Raw genomic sequence first — 14,792 nt, 5'->3', positions numbered from 1 at the left:
GCGAAAGAGGACAGGAGAAAAAGTGGCCATTCCACTACAGAGCGAGGAGAAGGTCAGACTTCTACCAGGGCTCAACCTGTTTCCTCCATGACTCCTTCCAGACCTGCTGAAAAACGACATAGATCTCCGACGACGTCGAGAGCGTCGACGTCGAAGCAGGGAACGGCGCCAACATGTTCGCCGTCGAGGAGTGCTTCGCCGGCGAGAAAAAGACATCGTTCGCCGTCGACAGCTATTTCGCCGTCGAGGCGGCGAAGACACCCGACGTCGAGAGGATCTGGGTCGCCGTCGACACGGCGAACACAGTCCACGCCAAGGAGATCCGAGTCGGGCTCGCCGTCGACACGGCGAGGGAGATCGCCGTCGAGAGAGAGTGTTCGCCGTCGGAGGCGTTCACCGTCACTGCACCGACGTCGAGGTTCGTCGTCGAGAGGTTCTCAGCGGCGAGACGAGTCGACGTCTAGAGGCACTCGGCGTCACCGCAGTTCGACGTCGAGGAGTGCTTCGACGTCGAGAAGACCATCTAAGAGGCCTAGAAGGGTTTATACAACCTCAGAATCCTCGGCCTCGCTTATCCTACTTCCAGCATCACCACAGCTCTCACAAAGGCAGTCGCCTTTACCACAGACGCCGGTAACACCTACGGCTCCTCTTCCGGCGCCTCCTCCAGAACCTGTTCCGAGGACTCCAACGCGATCTGCAGGGCGTTCTGGTTATTCCTCGAGGCGTACATCTACCTCAAGGCACCGTCGTCAATCACATCATGGACATTCTTCATCGTCCACACGAGACTACTCTCCAACCTTATCAGACTCACCATCCCCAAGAGTGTCTCCCATAGATGATGTCAACACATTTCAGGAGGTCTTAGTGAGAGGGGCAACCAAGCTGAATATCCCGCTAGCAGCTCCAGCCCAATCGACATCAGTAATCTTTGAGACCTTGCATCAAAGGACATCTTCACGACCTTTACTTCCACTGGTTCCGGGTCTTATTGAACCAGCAATGGACATTTTTCTCACGCCGGCTACAACAAAGTCTGCTCCTTCCAGACTCATTAAAAAGTACCGTCCACCAGAGCAAGATCCTCTATTCTTGAGGTCGGACCCAGTACCAGACTCGGTAGTTATAGTGGCAGCGAAGAAATCGCATTCGACGTCACCGTCTTCCTCTGCTCCCCCAGACAAAGAAAGCAGAAAGATCGATGCTGCAGGAAGAAAAGTATGCTCGACGGCATCTATCACCATGAAAGCAGCCAGTGCCACTGCTTTATTAGGGAGATATGATCGATCCCTCTGGGACTCTATACTACAGTTCGCAGAGCATCTCCCTAGGGACAAAAGGGAAGATTTCCTAGAGGTCGTGAGCGAGGGAGCAATGGTTTCTAACCAGATCATAAGTGCTGCGGCAGATGCTTCAACTCTATCCGCACATAACTATGCTCATGGTATAGCGCTCAGGAGACATGCATGGCTGCGGCTTACATCGCTTAAACCCGAAGCACAGCAGAGGATACAGAACCTGCCTTTCTCAGGCTCCACTTTATTCGGCTCTCATGCCGATGATGAGATGGCCAGAATGAAGTCGGAGCTGGATACCTTAAAAGCGGTAGGCATAGAGCGACCTAAAGAACAGCGAAAGGGATTCCGCCCATATCAAAGAAGACTGTTCACCCACAGGTATCAGGCTCCACATTGGTCGTCTTCACGCCCTCAGCAACAGCAGCAGCAGCAGCATCAGAGGGGCTTCTCCAGAAGGTCGACAAGGGGTCGTTCAACACCTCAGACCCAGACACCTCGACAAGCTCCCACGTCTAGGCCCTGAATCTTTGCTTCCCCCTCCTCCGTTACCCACTCCGGTAGGGGGAAGTATCTCAAATCATCTAGACGAGTGGCTACGCATCACAACAGACGCCTGGGTATTGAATATTGTGAGACATGGTTACGCTCTCAGATTCACCAGTTCTCCACCATCTGTTCCACCCAAAACAGCCAACCACCATCTCGAAGCTCTGCAGTTAGAGGTCAATATCCTATTGCAAAAAAGAGCCATAGAACCCGTTCCCATCAGCCAACATGGGAAGGGGATTTATTCGAGATATTTCCTTGTACAGAAAAAAGACAAACAAGAGTTTCGTCCCATCTTAGATCTGAGGACAGCAAACAAATGGATTCGCAAAGAAAAATTCAGGATGTTAGCCTTACACCAAATTTACCCACATTTACGTCAGGGCGACTGGCTATGTGCGATAGATCTCTGCGACGCTTACTTCCATATCCCAGTAACCAAGAAACATCGAAAATTCCTAAGGTTCACTGTCGGAAAACGCCATTACCAATTTGCAGTTCTACCGTTCGGCCTAAAATCAGCGCCAAGAACTTTTTCCAAATGCATGGCGGTAGTAGCCGCCCACTTGAGGAAACAGCGAATATTCGTCTATCCCTATCTAGACGATTGGCTCATAAAGGCCTCCAGCTATCTCGAGGCACAGCAGCATTTCGAATGGACTCTACAACTGCTACAAAAACTTGGTCTTCAAGTCAATCTTCTGAAATCAACAGCAACACCTGTTCAGAGGTTGCATTACTTAGGGGCCATTGTAGATACCAAGCTAGGAAAGGTGTTTCCTTCGGAGGAACGACGGTTATCGATTCTCCAAAAGTGCAAACAACTGCAGGAAAGACCTCAAGCCACTGCAAGAATAATAGCTTCTCTACTGGGCTCGATGGCGTCTTGTATCCATCTGGTTCCCAATGCTCGTCTCCATATGAGACCATTGCAGGAAAATCTAGAGGATCAGTGGTGTCAACTGAGGGACGATTGGGAGAACAAAGTCCTGCTGTCTCCTCACACCCTACAATCCCTCAAGTGGTGGTGTTTGCCCAGCAATCTCTTGGTGGGGATTCCGTTCCAACAACGACCTCCATCTCAAACCATCGTAACAGATGCGTCACTGCTCGGATGGGGGGCGCACATGGAACATCTTCGAGTCCAAGGCGAGTGGTCACAGAGAGAGAGTCTCTATCACATCAACCTGCTGGAACTTCGCGCAGTCCACCTTGCGCTCAAAGCCTTCCTTCCCTCTCTGAGAACGGAAACTCTCCTTCTTCAGACAGACAACGTGGCCACTATGTACTACGTGAACAAACAAGGAGGCACCAGGTCCAGAATTTTATCCAGAGAGGCCCAGACAATCTGGCATTGGCTTCTAGCCAGGAACCTGTCGCTAGTGGCAACTCACCTGCCCGGCATCCAGAATGTTCAAGCGGATGCCCTCAGTCGGGTAATAAGCGAGAACCACGAATGGGTACTACACGACGACGTCGTTCATTCCATTTTCGCACTCTGGGGTACCCCTTCTACAGACCTATTCGCAACCCCAGAAAACAAAAAATGCCAAAACTTCGCCTCCAGATATTACCATCCAGGGACACTGGGGAATGCCCTATGGATAAGCTGGTCAGGGGCATTTCTTTACGCCTTTCCAACGCTTCCCCTGATTCCGGCAGTTCTCCAGAAGCTGTCCAATGCTCAGACCAAAATGATCCTAATTGCTCCGGAGTGGCCACGCCAGTGGTGGTTCCCAGACCTTCTTCACCGGTCACTCAAACCACACATCAGGCTACCATATCGCCCGGACCTTCTCACGAAGTTCAGAGGGCAGATATCTCATCCCAACCCCTCATCGTTGAGTTTGGCAGCATGGCTCCTGAGCTAGTGCAATATGGACATTTGAACTTACCTCAGGACTGTATGGAAATTCTGAGGGAAGCAAAACGCCCTTCCACACGATCAGCCTATGCAAGCAAGTGGAAGAGATTCTGCATTTGGTGTTTACACAACAACATTGACCCGGTTTCTTGTGGAGAACAATCTATCTTACCATACTTGTTAAGTTTGGCAAAATCGGGCTTACAACTGTCGTCAATAAAAGTTCACTTGGCGGCGATAACAGCATACAGAAAGAGTCCTTCACAAACTTCCTTTTTTCGGATTCCGATTATTAAGGATTTCCTAGAAGGTTTAAAAAAGGTTTTTCCTCCCATTAGAAAGCCTTCTCCTCCATGGGAACTGAACGTTGTCTTATCACGTCTGATGCTGCCGCCATTCGAGCCGATACACAAGGCATCGCTGCAGCATCTCACATGGAAAGCTGCTTTTCTGGTGGCAATCACTTCAGCGCGTAGGGTCAGCGAAATCCAGGCCCTTTGCGCTCAGGAACCCTACACGGTTTTTCATTCTGCAAAAGTGGTAATGAGAACTCATCCAAAATTTCTACCTAAGGTAGTCTCCGACTTCCATGTGAACCAAACAATTTCATTACCGACTTTCTTTCAGAATCCAGCTACTCCTGCTGAGAGAACTCTGCACTCTCTGGATGTAAAGAGAGTATTGAAATTTTACTTGGACAGGACAAAAAGCTTACGAAAATCACAACAGCTTTTTATTAACTATGGCCCAATCAGAACAGGTTTGGGCACATCTAAACAATCTTTATCCAGGTGGATTGTTTCATGTATAATGTTATGTTATCAGTTAGCAAACAAATCCCTTGGTGGTAGACCAAAAGCCCACTCGACCAGAGGGAAAGCAGCTACTGTAGCCTTGATGAGAAATGTCCCTTTGGCAGAAATATGCAAGGCTGCCACTTGGAGGTCGGTCCATACCTTTACTAAGCATTACTGCCTTGATACAGACGCTAGGGCAGATGCTCAGGTTGGACAGGCTTTGCTCAAGAATTTGTTTGCATGATTCATGTTTTTCTCAGTATTCTTATATCGACTCCACCGCGGTTATGGGGATGGGCTTGCTACTCTATTCAATGCTTATGACTATACATGGAAATCCCCTACGAGAGAAGGAATGGTTTCTTACCTGTAACTCCAGTTCTCTCGTGGGGGTATTTCCATGATAGTCATAAGCAACCCTCCCTCCTCCCCGGTGGAGTTGACATAGAACATGAATATTATGGAGGTTGGTACTCCAACAAATGTTTTGTTTTTTTCTTCATGTCAGGTAATAGCCTCCAAAAAATAACTGAGGCAACTGCCTTTTGCTGTGCATGATGGGAAACAGGAAGACTTTACTTTTCTTAAAGGCACAGCTCTATTTACATTCTGTATAATGGCAGCCTATGGGCTACACTGCCCTGCATTGTTTTATTCTCATCAGAGGTGTAAATAAAGTATGAGAATGTATTTGTTATTACATTTCTAGAATAAATAGGTGTTTGAACATGAATTTACACTACTATTGATTTTCTTTTCAACAATTTGGCCTGTGTAGCTGTTCACATAGGCTGCACAATGTTATTCTTAAGTGTTTTTTGACAGACCTTTTCTTTAAACGGCTGGTGTTTGCACTTAAGAATATACTTCACATCAGTGCTCCGGGGTCCCCGCAGGCGCGCGGAACTATTCAATGCTTATGACTATCATGGAAATACCCCCACGAGAGAACTGGAGTTACAGGTAAGAAACCATTCCTTCCCTTTCCTCCACGGGCCACCCCATACTGAGCTATCTCTCAGGTAGGCCCAGATTGTATTATAGTGGTGCCGTTCACATTTACCTTAGGAAAGGCACGTACCCTGTATATAGAAGGGATCCCAGTCCCTGATGAATGCCCCAGACCAGTTTGGCTAGACAAGAGAGCAGAAACATGTTCGCCATTAGGACTAAGGTGACACTATGAATTATTATACTCAAGTGTTACAATTGTGCTTTTAACCTTACTAACAAACACCATTAGTAAAGGTGTAAGATACACTGGTGATTTGTTAGGTAATTTTAGCTCATATTTTCACTTAACTGGATCCCCACTTTATCCACAAAGATATCATGTCAGCACTCCCTCAGAGTTCTTTTAACGACAAGGTTGAGTCCGCCCAGGTGGTACCATCCTACCTGGGTGGGGATAGGTGGTCAAATGGTGAAGCATGACATTATAATGTGTGTGAGACCACCTATTCAGTAAGGAGAACCCTCCACCCTACAGAACTCAGCTACCATTACCATACCTCACACCTAAATTAGACCACTACAGTAGTGATCTGATGACCGTTGAACAGGCCTGACCGGTCTGTTCACTAAGTTGCCCATATTCTTGTGTTGATGAGGCTTGTCTCAGGGAGGAAGTATGGGGACCTGACCCTCCCCTATTTCTCTCTATGTGTTTGCCGACCCCTTAAGAAGTCAATTATTTGTTCTGGCCATGTACATGACCTTTGTTATTGATTTGCAACCCAGGAAAACACTCTGCTGTCAACATTGATGTTTTCCATGGTATATTCTACTTCAAATAAATTAAATAAAAAAATGTATTAACAGTAATTTCTCTCTGTATCAAATCGAATACCCTCTCATTCTATCACCACATCTGCTTTTCTCAACATCTCTGTTCACATTGCCTCCCATCTTCAACTGATGCACAATGCAAGGCTTCCTTGAAAAACACAGATAGCATTGGCAATCGCTAAGCACAGGGGAAGACCAACCGTTAACTCAATATTTAAATACAGAGAGAAAGAAAATGATGTAATGGAGGAGAGAGACAGAAACTATGAGGGACATAGTCACATAGTAGGATTGAGATAGAGTGGGACAAAAAGGCATGAAAGGGGACAGAGAGATGGGGGAATTTAGGGGCTGAGACAATGACAGAGTCAGGGAGAGGGACAGACGAAAAAATATGGAGGAACAGAAAAAAAGGACAGCATGGACTGAGAAAGGAACACAGAGGAACAGATAGATATGTATACATGGAGTAAGAAAGTAACAGTGGTAGGTATATTAGTACATTATAGCGTGGTACAATAGAAACATGATATAGTAGATTGATCAAGTAGTTTTCTTTCACACTCTTGCAGAGTGCTGTACATTCAGGGCCATATTTATACTTTTTGACGCAAAACTGCGCCAACGCAGTTTTGCGTCAAAATAATTTGCGCCGTCTAACGCCATTTTGAAGCGCCGTGCGGGCGTCAAATTTATACTTTGACGTACGGCGGCGCAACCAACAGGTGGGAGTCATTATTTCGTGACGCACACAGCGGCAAGTCGTAAAGGAAACCAACGTAAAGGCGACGCACATCACTGTGGGTCGATTTACGACAGCGCAATCCGGAAAGTGCTTTTTTTTTTCACGCTATTGCGTTACATTTTTGCGCGAAAACTGCCCTTTCAGCAGAGGAGAGCCAAAATTGATCCCAGATGCCACAACAGACCCCAGGAGGATGAGAGCAGACCAGGAACCAGCCAGGAGGATCCATACAGGAACCAGGAATTTTTCCCAAAAAAAAGAAAGTGTTGCTTCAGTGAAGAGGAGCAGGAAATCCTGGTGAAAGAGGTGACGGAACACCAGCACCAACTTTTCATCTCCTCTAAATTGCCACTCAGTAGGAGAGAGGCCATATGGAAACAAATAGTGGACAAGATCAACAGTGTGGCTGAAGAACGCCGCACAGTCACTGAGTGTAAGAAATGCTGGCATGACTGCAAACGTAGGACAAAAGAGAAAATGGCCAGGAACAGGAAGGCAGCAATGCAGACTGGAGGGGGGAGTCCAGCACAACAGGAGGCCCTGGACCACATGGAGGAGATGGTCGCAGCCGTCATCCCGGAGGAGATCGTCACAGGGATTCAAGGACAGGACAGCGCAGACTACCACGACACAACGCACATGCAGGGTAAGTCACATGTGGAAATAAATTGCAATAATGGGGACTGTAAGCAGGGGGGGGATACCTACTACACAATGCATGTAAGTCAGCACATATATGAAGTGGCATGGGTAAAGGGGCACGGCAGGGGGGCATGCCCAGCACAGACTGAAGCTGGGGCACGACAAAATACAGCACCAACAACAGTCCCATGGGGCCATCCTGTAATTACAACAATAGAGCCAAGGGAAAGCAGCGACAGGTGGGAAGGCCACTACGTCAAACTCACATCCAGGCACTTGTATAGCAAAATCTATCCTACATCAACTAGGTCCCTATCAGTAATGCAGTAGCCAAAACAACAACTGCAATGTAACTGCCACAACAGTTGACAATAATACCTCTCATCTCTGTGCAGCTATAGTACCAAATGGCAGGAACCTCCCCATGGAACATACATACCTAAATTAGGGGGCGAGGATGACATCCGCAACTATTCATAGAAATAAGACAAAGGCACCAGTACACTCAAATGCCGAATGTCCATACCTGACACATACATAAGCCAAACTAAACAGCAATAGGAGCCACACAGCACTAAGGACACACACATGCTGCATACGTCAGGGTCCCTCACGTGCCTGGCTAACAAGGCTACATCACTAATGTCATACTGCTCAGACAACACCTGAGGAGGGGACACAGGCAACTGGTCACTGAAACACACCTGCAAAGTCTGACAATCAAATAGGACATTCATACGATAAACAGGCCAATCCAATTAGACACACATGACCCAACATCATCTTCAAACATCAACAATGTTTACATCCATACCACATCCTAACATTGACATGCATAGGTAATGCCAGGTAACATGTACAGTTCATGCAATGTGAATAAAAAGTGTATGGGGCAGGTCCTGAGAGGCAAGTGTGCTGGCAGGGCAGTCACAACACCCACAGTCAGTCAAAGTGTATTGTGGCAAGTGTAACGTATACTTTGCACATTAGCCTCAGGCTGGAAGCCTTTGTGCATCTTACCCTGAATGTACTTATACTCATTTGCTCACATCTAAGAGCCTCAGAGCACTTTGCACTAAATGATTCTCATTGCCCTTCCTATCAGCTAATTTAGCAAATAGCCAGTCCTAAGGTGTTGTCAATTAGTCAAATCACACTGTATTGCCTACTTCTGCACTGGAGTTTGCCAGAACATATTCACTCTGTGCCCCAGTCAAGGATACAGTCTGGTACGTTGCTGATAGATGTGGTAGGGGTTAAGGTTTGGCATTCCTGCGTAGGGAAACTTTGTCATCACGATGACATATGACTTATAAAATCACTTTCTTGTCCCAAGATATGCAAGAGGGAGTTTCCAAACAGAGAAACACAACTAGATGCTGCCTGCCTTGCTGCTGATGCACAACCAGATCACAGGCCATTCCTCTGATATGAGGGATGATGTCTCCCCAGTGATTCCGACAGGCAAGCTCCAAACTCAACATGCTGTGCTATACATAGAACAAGCAGAGGGAGAGTAGAAACTGTTAGGCACCATGATAGCTGTGTACTAATGTATTACTCTCCTGCGGACTATTTCAATTCTAACAGTGTGTATTGTTTGGGTTATTGTGGCTCACACCTAAATTTCAAGAAGTCAGTTGTACAATGAAACCTCATATTAAACAAATACTGTCTTTCTCAATTGTGTATGGGAACATACCGAAAAAGACATAATTGTGTAGGATCTGAGTGTCCACCACTTCCCTGAGAAGTTCCAAAGATGTCATGCGCTCGGATGTCTAAACATTCCTTTGATGTGGGAGACCAGAGGCACTGCTAGTTAGTCTGAGCAAAATGAAATATCAGGGTGACAGAGTTAGTTACAAGTGGGTCAGACTTAGTCCCCCACACCATTAGCTATCCTGCTGCCTAGAAAGCCAGTAATCACATGTAGGATAATGAGAGCCCACCCAACAAAATGTCCCTCCATAACAATAGTTAAACACCGAGGGAGGAGTAGGACAAAAACACGCCTATTCCTAAATAATTACAAAGCAACACCTAGAGGCGATCAGGCAGACATGTCTGATAGCTCCATATCATACATGTGACACACAGGTGGGCCATAGGCCTACAACAATGCCCTATGACGGACAGCAGATACCAAGACAAACACAGAGCACAAAGTTAAGGCATCCAAAGGCTTGTATCTTAGTGCAAAATTGTCACAACACAGACACACTAATTGTACCCTGTTTCATTGCAGAGGAACACGGATCTCCTGCCGATATGCCTGTCCTTGAGTTCCCTGATGACATGGATGACGAGCCCATAAACATCCCACAAGAAACCATTCAAATGGTCCTTGAAAGCCTCCAAACCCCACCTTCAGTCACAAGGAGGAGCACAGAAGAAGCAGCCACCACAGGACAACCACCCGCCACCCCAATTGTAAGACCTGCCAGCTCCAACACAGCTGAGGACTCTGACGACACTGGCACCAGCTTCGAAAGAACCGTCGTTGGGGTCCAGCAGGAGCTGGCCAAGGAGGTGCGGGTGGGGATGCAAACTATGGCAGCCAGCCTTGAGGGGGTGCGTTCGTGCATGATGTCAACTGCTGATCAGGCAGCTGCAATGCAAGCCCGAACATCGCTCTTGCAGGAACTTTTAAAAACACAGAAGGAAATCTGCACAGCTGTCATCCAGTTGACACAACAACTCCAACTGCAAGCCAGTCAACGTGTGCACGAATGCAACATAGAACCCCTCAGGGCCGACCTGGCTGCCTACCATTGTGATGTGGCTGCCATTCTGAAAAACCAGCAGGCCCTCCTTGCTGCAGTACTGCCCTTCATAACTCGACAGGGATCAGCCCCTGGGATGTCTGCCTCCATGTCTTCTAACACTGAGGTGTGTGTTGCCCCTTCACAACCAACAACAACAAGGACACACCAGGCAACACACACATCAGAAGAAGAAGACATGGAACAGATAACATTCACACGCAAGAGTACCCGGAAGCCCTAGTCCCTGCACCATGGCCTACTCTGACCAAGGTCCTACGTTTTGTCAAATGCCAGTCTCACTACAACTACACTCAATGACTGTTTGGCAATCCACTGTATGACTTGTCCCCATTGCCAGTGAATGTCTCTCTCCTACTATTTGGCAATTCCTGTCCCTCTGCACTGTCTGTGACATCACCCCAGCATGTCAGGAGCATCATCCACACCCCTTCTGTAGGATCACCATGTAATTATGTACCAGAACGGACTCAGCAAACATGGTGAATGGACATTTTGCACTACACCACCTATAAATAAATATCACTTGCACACCTATTGTGTCTCTGTGTTATTTCACACTTCAACTGTGCAGTACATAACTCCAAAGTGGCTGTGTGGCAACCATGTAGATTCTCTATACTACTGTCCTAATTTCATGTATACTGAAACATCTGTGCAGTGGCCAGGATTGCATCATAGCCTTACCATACTGAGGAAAATAACTGATGAAGGGACTAAGCACACACAATCATGCTGTGTTGGACAGAATGATGCACCATCTATAGCTATTCTAGACAACTAATGGTGCATGAGAAATGTAGGCACCATGCAATACTTAAATAAGAAAAAATGCCGTAAAATGTAAGGAATCATTAACAAATTACACTGCATCAATCACCCTTACGGAGTATACTTCCATGAAGGAAAGTCATGCTGAATCAGTACACACATGATGTAGGTCAGCAATGACAGCAACAACACAAGAGTGTGAACAATTCCTCATCTACAAAGATCTCCCTGAACTTCACACTGCTGTCCGACCTATCTATTTACCCACAATAACGAGTCTGGAAGCACTCTTTGTGAAGTAGGATACATACCGAAACAAACCCTTGGTGATCAATGCACACTACCAATGGTGGGTCTCCCACATGGTGGATACTTACCAAGTTAGCACACGGGTAGCTGGCATGTTAAACCTCAATATCCTGGGGATAGCGAGCATAGGACACAAATGTCATACTAAAACATTCTGCTACACTGATGTCAAGGCCATGATAATGTAGCACCTAACGCATCATGTAAAGGGTTAACTAAATTTTTATTTCAATGAAGTAATAAAAGAGGCAACTAAGGGAAAGGTAAACCTACACTAATCTAACCTGACTACTACTAACCCACAACTGTCGCTAACTAACCTAAGCTAAACTTACTCTACACATGTAACGAAACGATCTAAACATCAACCCCCCACCCACCATTATGAGACAAGACACATGCAGGACAACACTTACTAACCTACACACATACTATACTATCCTAAACAAACATATAATTTTTTTTTTGTTGTTGATATTTTTAATGTTTTTTTGTTTTTTTTAAACAGGAATCCCAACATTGCCACCCACCCACCCACCCACACAAAAATATAAGATAGAAAGAAGAAGGACCCCCCACCCTCTTCCCTAACACTAACTAAGCTAATTACCTATACAGTACTTATCCTATAACTAATCCCCAAAACCCAACTAACAGTATAAAATAGGAAAGAGGTGAGAGGGGAGGGGTAAAAGTTCAAGAGGGCAAAAGTACTACAGATTTGCCCTCCGTAGTGTGCGCCTGATGGAGCGGACCTTCTTTTTGACATAATTCATGTCCTCCCTCAGGTTGTCCACCTTTTTTACCAACTTGTCCAATTTTCGGGACAATGCCAGGAAGGCAGCTGGGTCCACAGGAGGGTCTGTGCTGGTTTGCGTGCCGGCGGAGGTTGATGTTGTGGCAGGAGTTGTTTGGCCACGGGTCAGTCCTGCTACCACCACACGGCTGGGTCCAGGTCTGGAGGAAGATGCAGGGTCCATTGCTGAAGACGTTGCTGGGTCCACTTGGGCAGACCTGGTGGATGTGGTGTTGGTGGTTGATGGTGGCACTGTAGGGGGAGCCTGTGGTGTGGCCCACCACGCCCCGGAGGCCCGATCTGAATGGTACTTGCGGGCCATCCTCCGATACCCACACTGCACCTGTAGGATGTGCCTGTATCTCATCGCACGGCGCTCAAAATGGTTGCGATCTGCGGCACTCAGGTTTGCAGCTGTGAAGAGAAAAGGCAAATATTTAGCCTTGGATTTGTATTGGGTGGAATAGCACAATGGGTTATTTGTCCATTACTAGAAATGTATTGGTTGCAGCAATTGTCACAACATAGTTCACGGAAAGGCTCAGAGGAAGTACATGTGAAACATGCATACATAAGGGCATATCACACCTAGCATATCCATGTCTCTACATGATGGATGACATCGCCCTAAACTACTCATCCAAATCATACCTAAGGCATTTGACATCATGGCAGCACCTCTTCCGCATACTGACTTCACTACATATGTCACTCCATGTGATAACAATCACACTCCTCACTCAATGCCATTTGGAATTAGTTGTGTGCTAAGATTGAACCCATGGGCCATAAACAAATGTCAACACTAGGGGCCATATGTAGGAATTTGGAAAATGCAACTAGCAATTTGCAATGCAGAACGGTGTCTCTGACACCGTCTGCGAGTCGCTATGGGGTCGCTAAGACCCACCTCATGAACATCAATGATGTGGGTTCCAAGTTGCGCCACCTTAGCGACTATGGGCACTCACGGGGATGGAGGCCTGCTGGGAACAGCAGACCTCCATGGACGTGACTGCTTTTGACTAAAGCAGGTTATTTTTCCCCAAGTGTAGGCCGTTTACCTGAAAGGAAAATGAGCTGCACTTAGTAAAAAATTACAACAACTTCAATTTTGGATTATTTCACGGTAATTAGTGGTCCCTTAGACCACTGGCTGTTTTGTACAGGATTATTTAGGTCCACTCACAAAGGTGAAGGGTTACAATGGGGACCCCTTCCAGTTAGCAAGTGGGTTACCATCCACTTCAAGTGGATGATAACTGCGACTCACTTTGCAACCACGTACTCGGTTGCAAATGGAATTGCCTACCACTGTGAGTTGCAAGTAGGTCTGGAAAACCCCTTCATATTTTGCATTTGGAAAAGCATTTTGCTAATATGTTCATGATCACCAAATACATTTCGGAATAGGAAACAGACGTTTGCAACTCACAAACAGAAATGTATGACATTTGCAACTTGTAAACAGTTTGCTACATCTGGCCCTAGGTACTAACTCAAGTCACAAAAGGTGTCAAGTACGTGTAACATACTGGTTGCTACAGTCCTAGGTACCCTGTTTCACAGTAACATCCCAGTATTTGTGGGTGGTATGGGAAGAACAACCAACAATCCAATGTTCAATGCACACCCAGGAGTGTATAGAAAGTTCAATAAGTATGTGCTTTCACACACAACACCTATGAAGGGCTAGCAACACGTTGTAGTCAGCCAAACATTGACACATCCCAGGTCCACACATGTCAAAATGATATGACTTAGGCCAACATGACATACTATCAGTGAGGCATGTTTTACAACACACACAGAGGAGGTAGAACACCCAGACCCGTATTTATACTTTTTTAGCGCCGCATTTGCGTCGTTTTTTTACGCTAAATCGGCGCAAACTTTCAAAATGCAATTGCATTTTGGAAGTTTGCGCCGATTTAGCGTCAAAAAACGACGCAAATGCGGCGCTAAAAAAGTATAAATACGGGCCCCATTCTCATGATTCGACAGAACACCTAGGCCATTGCACTCAAGTCACACACACTTCTAGTTCACCTTGTGGAAGTACATGCCCCCGGAAGATCCGACCTACAGTGTACACAGTCCATCCTCAACTAGGAAGAAGCACTTGTCATCAAAGCCATGTGCCTAAGCTATCTGGGAGACTGTCAGTCTGATATGCAGACTCAGTTCATGGCAAGTCCCTGACCAAGTCTAACATTGACCAGTGTATTCCAAATGAGTCATCCCATTCCCCATTGCCGCCCAACTGGAATGACCTTCAGCCCCTCAATCTGAGAGATGGCTAGGTATTGCTTTACAGAAACATAAGTCCTATTTGATATCACACTAAAACAACAATGCCAATGAACGGCCAGCGCATCAAATCATGAATTCTCTTGAACACACAGTAATCCATCATGCTTCATTACCAAACAATGAAAATAGCACTC

Source organism: Pleurodeles waltl, chromosome 6 (genome assembly GCF_031143425.1).
Source record: "Pleurodeles waltl isolate 20211129_DDA chromosome 6, aPleWal1.hap1.20221129, whole genome shotgun sequence".
Classification (NCBI taxonomy): Eukaryota; Metazoa; Chordata; class Amphibia; order Caudata; family Salamandridae; genus Pleurodeles; species Pleurodeles waltl.
Note: the sequence above shows the minus strand (reverse complement) of the source record.